The 6000-nt window shown below is 36.6% G+C and overlaps 1 long non-coding RNA gene across 1 annotated transcript; it reads left to right on the forward strand.

Annotated features, from left to right (window-relative positions):
- Positions 1-3825: 3825 nt before the first annotated feature.
- Positions 3826-5079, forward strand: LOC106644227 (uncharacterized). The gene is made up of 3 exons (XR_001339125.2): positions 3826-3988; positions 4714-4831; positions 4928-5079. It is a non-coding gene; the product is annotated as an uncharacterized LOC106644227 (long non-coding RNA).
- Positions 5080-6000: the final 921 nt, after the last annotated feature.

Genomic DNA, 6000 nt, shown 5'->3' on the forward strand with positions numbered 1-6000 from the left:
TTTTAGAAAAAATTACATTTTTGCAATTTGTTTATAAAATTTGTTAATAAAAAAACATTGATCACCTTCAATATTACGACCCACCATCAATAATCATGTTCAGCAGGCAAAAATACATAAAAAACAATCTATGTATGGCTGTCCAGATAACAAACATTTAATGCCAGAATATATTGTATTGCGCCGAGGCCGTACGGTCACATTAAAAAGGCCCAGACCGTCAAGCTCGCTGGATAAGAACAACCAAATAAAATCAATTGGTTTTTACGTATTCTTCAAATACTATATTTGGCTCACAATTTGAGAGGTGTTGAGTTGAAAAATATTAATCGGGCTCTAAGTAGCAAGCTATTGAAAATAGCAAAAAACGCATTTTTTGAAAGTTGTCGAATTTTTTACGGGAAAAGTATTGGGTTAAGGCATATGGTGTGTATAAACTTTTTTTTTCAAAATGAGCTAAAGAATAGGAAAAAAATTTTTTTTTCCAAAAAAATGAATAATTTTTATTTGCTTATAAAATTTGTTGATAAAAAAAAATTATCCATCCGGATCGCAACCCACCATCGATAATCGTGTTCAGCAGGCAAAAATACATTAAAAAAACTTTGGTGGGTCCGTTCTAATTGAAAAGGCCACGGGACCCTACCTGGCGCCTAAACTAATAAGGAAGAAATGGAAAAAAGTCCATCGGAGCGCGTGAGTCCAATCATGCTAATATTTCTCTCTGCGGTTTACGCGCTCCGCTACGTAAGTGTAGATTTAAATTCCCTCCGTAACGGGGCTTCCCCGTACGCACGAGCTCGATACTACTTTTCGTGGGAGTACACCGGGCTCTCCTCCTCGGGGCTCGGTCATTTTCCTTCTGTGCGTCGCTCGTTCATTTTCCCCCCCGGTTACGTGCTCTCCATTACCACGGGTGCCCCTTTCACGCGTGACTGCGGTATTTTAATGACCCCTCGCGTAAGAGTCCATGGATTTTTACGGCGCTCGATTGAATAATATATCGTGAATGGGAGCGTATATGTATTGAAAAATGGAGCAAAATCGTGTCTCGGTGTAGGTAACCTCGGAGGGTTGGGATTGTTACTGCCGAAACAACGGTTTCCCTCATATATACATTAACACGTCGTTATATCGGTACTCAAACCGCGGAGATACAGATCGATCGTGATCCATAAAACATCCGACACGCCCATCCCTGTCCACCGCATATTTCTAATTATTAGCGGGTCGGATGAGCGGTGCACTACCACGATCTGGCGATAAAATTTTGCATTTCCCCCCTGGTCTCGCGGGTCAATGGGAAAGGGATTAGAAACGGTACACGTGGTCTTCGTGACTCCGCAATCATGTACCCACACCACTGCATCCGAGGCTGGATCATCCGGGAGGGCGATAATGAGAAAGCTTCGTCCATCGGTGGCTGCGTTTCGCTTATTAAGAGCTCAAGGTGCTCGACAGCTGGGCTAATGAGTGGAGATCGAGGGGAGGAGAAGAGAAGAAAGATCGGGTGTTATGAGACATCGGTGATGATAATCGGTAGTGCACGGAGTGAGGGATTTATGGTTGGGATGTGCATCTGACCGCAGTGCCATCAATTGTCTTTTTATAAAAAAATAAAAAACACGTGTGTATTGGAAAATTGATGGTGTGACGGTCTCTCGGTTACAAGAACTTTACACAGGAAAACAAAAAAAGAAATATCTTAAGGTCCACACGATCGATCCGCGAGAACATTCATTTAATATTCTCAAGTACTGCAAAAACTGAATCTGGTGCGAGTGCACGTTATCTTATAGTGCGCGACACAGGCTGACAATCGAATAGGACCTGGGTCACGCGTGGGAGCCCGCGAGTATGTAGATTCGCGGCCACGCCTCGAAAAATTACTCCAGCAGTCGTGTGCTAAATTTTAGTTGTAGCTCAGTATAATGTACAATGTGTGTTAAGTGATTTTTTTTTTTCAAACGATACAGTATTACCGCTTGGGCATACGTAAGCTTGACTAAATAAACTCGATTATGCATCTCGACACTCGGCTTTTTTTAGTTGAGACATTACAGTATCAAGTTCTCATTGGGTGTGTATGGTGTGCAATAATTCATCTATAAAATCTTCGATACCGTCAAACGAGTAAAACAAAAGTTTTCCTCGCCCCGCGACGTCGATGATTATTAATCTTGGTGGGTTTCAACACTACCCCTTGTCCCCTTTTTTTTTATTCCTTAATCGGTGGCAATAGGCTCCTGAAATTATAATTTTAAATATCGTCTCATCGCCTCTCTGCGATAGCCTGACGTTTATCGCGTGTACCTACAGGTATATGGCGCAGGGTGGTTGTGAATCACTTATTTAAGGAAGATGAGATTTTTTTTCTGAAAGTACAGGTTACCCGGATAATGCATGTATCAATCTATTAAAGTATTTAAAAAAACAGTCGTTTGTGAGGCAAAGGCTACATTCTTAGAACATTAAAATTTTTCTCTGCACTGTTTGGATTGAGAGAAAAGCTCTCTGAAAACCGGTGAAACTTTGCTTGTTAACCGCAATTAACGGTACAAAATTCACATTCGATAACTAATTTTTTTTATTACCATTATTTTTCATCATTATCACTGTTATTTTAATGAACCCTTAGTACACAATCTACGGACGTACTCTGCAATAATTGCAAAACACGTCGCGTAAAGATAACCAACTGGAAAGGACGTACCGTTATAAAACGTTGAAGATACGATAATAGCTGTACCTGAATACGCGTTAAAGTAGAGATGACGATTGTCACTGAAACTTGAAAAAGTTTGCATAGCCGCGTAAGTGACTGCCAGGGCAATTAGATTTGCGTTTCCTATGTCGAGGAAAAACGTATGTCCCTCCCGCTCGGTACTACTATGGCGCTATATAAAACGTCATCAAACATCTTATCCTTCGAGTGCCTCCGTTAGGTATATTAACAGGGGTACGCTAAAAATAAACCCTCTATCCCTTTTTCTATCTTCCTTTTTTTTTCATCGAGCGCGAGCAGGCGTCGAGTCGTGAGAAAAAGAACTGGGCAATTTGACGTCACCCCCTCGACATGAGTTCCGTTTTTCTTCCACCTCCTCTTGGGTCCTCCACGACGACGCACGCCATGCAAACACGTGGTCGTAATAAGCGTTTTTTTTCGTCTGTCTGTTTAGTAGTCGGTCGTGGGAGGACCAGATGAAATTTCGGGGAGATGTTTCTTAACCCCTTGCTTCTTTTTTAATGTCGTCCAATGGTTAATGTTCGTAAAAAAAATTATCGAGATGTATTTTTTTTGGTCATTCATTTAACAATTTTTTTTTTACATTATTAGGTAATGGTAATTCATAGTAATAATTACAAAATATTAATCCCTGTTTTGATGATAATTTATTTTTGTTTGACTAGACATTTACAGTTATTTTTATCAATTTAAAGGTTTTTATGTAAATTTTATGCCATTTTCCTGAATTCATTTTCACACTCTACTTTAAAACGTGTACGATAATAATAATAACATTACGGTTGCTACAAGCTTAACATCTGAGTGTTTAATCATCTTTAATAGCAGAAAAAAAAATTAATTGAGAAGATAGGATGACGTTACGTATTACATTGATAAGGCGTATTTTCTGATAACATTTAATATGTTGGGCAAGAAAATTTCAGTTAACCTTCAATTGGATCTAACAAAATATGCCGACTTCATTATTCTATTATACATTTATTTTCTGTTGTTATGCACATTCCTTACTAATATTCTGATAAGTAATTCTTTAAATAAGACCGACTGGTGACATTTAAGTGCAATAAAACCTACTGGAAGTTGTCACTTGAATTTTTGCATTGTCTCTTAATCTTGGTATTATTGTGAAACATATTTTTTATAATTATTTTATCATGAATCCCACGCAAATATTTTTCATTTTATTTGTTCTATTTTTCGCAACTGTTTGTAAAGCTGACGATACTAGTGACAATAGAGGTGGTATTTTTTAAATATAATATTATTTTTCTCTGCTTTTAAACAATTATTTATTTTGAATCAACAAAATTATCGTCATAACTTTACTATTCATTCCAGGTCTTTTGGACGATATATTGAAAATTCTGAGCACAGTTCAAGATTTATTGAAAAGCATTTTAAATAATTAATATAGTACCAATGTAAAGACGTATTTCAAAAAATGAATAAATGAACCAACTTTTTAAATACTAATGTGATGTATTATTTTCTACTTTTAATCTTAAGAAAAATTAAAATAGAATTAATCAAAATCACAGTTACTAAACAATTATTACAACATATTTATATTTATTAAAGTAATGAAAAATAACAAAGTGAAATCATGAAAAATGAAACTTATTGTTGAACCTAGTTTTAATTTAAAGTAAATTTAAGAACCTAGTTATTAGAATTAAAAAATTTGATGCAAAAATTTCTTTTTTTTATAATATATTGTTATAAATTACTTATAAGTATTAACTAAAAAATTTCACGTCTCTGTTTTTTTTTATCTAATTAATATCATTATACAAAAACGTATAACTGGATACGTATACCTGCGTTTGACCTTCAATTATCTATGAAAACCCTTATCACTTATTACTGATCGCTAATTTTCTTTCATTCTTATCTGGACAGTATAATGCTACATAAGTATTGAAATTACATGATCAACTTGGGGCAATAAAGAAAATTTGTTTCAGTAACTAACTGACTGTGCTAGTGGAAGTTGTAAATTTTTCAAGATGGAGAGAACGTACATATTCTTTTTTCTACTTATTTTAATGCTTGCAACTGCAACCGAAGCCCAGAATCCATTAAGTATTTAACTATAATTTTTATATTTTTTCAAACTAGACATACCCTAAAATTCAAAATATCAGTATTACGTCAGTAAAATATTTTTCATTTATTTAGAAATTCTAGACGAATTAAGAAACCTAGCGAATGAACTTGTTCAATTTTTGGGAGATTTGGGCCAGCAACTGGGAATATCATCGTAATCTCGTGCTCATTGACTTCAAACCATATCCAGCTGTATTATTTCAATAATGAGAAATCAGAAGTTGTTAGCATATTTGTAGTAATGTATAGTTTCAATAAAACATTGATATTCTAAAAAATCAGCCATAGAACATGTATTTGTACTATTTTGTATTCCTATTGTAAATCAATGTTTCTTTTTTTTTCTACAACCATCAAAAAGGCTCTCAAGACACGTCCGCCCAACTTCTTCATCGGCACTTCAAACGCCTCACCAGACTTACGTTAGTTCACGCCTCGTTACTCAAACATCTCCGACAAGCTGTCCCGTTCTCTCCTCCAACGCGTACCCAACGCATACAAGTAGGGTATCAAGAAGCAATTAGCTTATCAATGAGCCAACCCCAAAGATCGTAACTCTACGTGCCCCCGCCCCAAAATAAACTCTTGCCTCCTCCTCTCATTACCGCTCTCTCTGCGCACGATTAAGCCTTTGTACGAGAGAGAAAGAGAGTGAGGGAGAACCGAGTCAAGTCGTGAGAAAGTTTGCTGCTCGACAATTTGACGCAACGACGACGAGATCAGTCCTTCCTTTTTTTTCCTCCCGTTTATTTTCTTCCGTTTGTGCAAGCGCGGGCTCCTCCGCCAGCATGTGGTGAAATTTTTTTGCCCCGCGTTTGCTTGGCTAACATGTGTATAGGTATGTGTCTCGTAAGATGTTGTTAAGGTCACAGGGCATTGGGTCTTGTATGCGATGAGAGCGAAATTTTTTTGTCTTCTGCCGTTGGTTTGATTTTCCTAGAGAGAATTAAGTAATTATTGAAATAATATTTTTTAGATATTTTGTATCGTCATTCTTCTCACTTTGCTTCATGAGGAACAACAACAACAAAAAATTACACATGTCGAGCAGCAAAAACAGGCCGCATATGTCACTGTGCACGTGTATCCGTAGTCGTAATCTCCATTTTGTAATTTCCTCTTTTCAACAGAAACACCAAAAATAA

The sequence above is a fragment of the Copidosoma floridanum genome, unplaced genomic scaffold, assembly GCF_036245765.1.
Source record: "Copidosoma floridanum isolate Cflo_tuat_1 unplaced genomic scaffold, Cflo_Japanese_pri ptg000001l, whole genome shotgun sequence".
NCBI lineage: Eukaryota > Metazoa > Arthropoda > Insecta > Hymenoptera > Encyrtidae > Copidosoma > Copidosoma floridanum.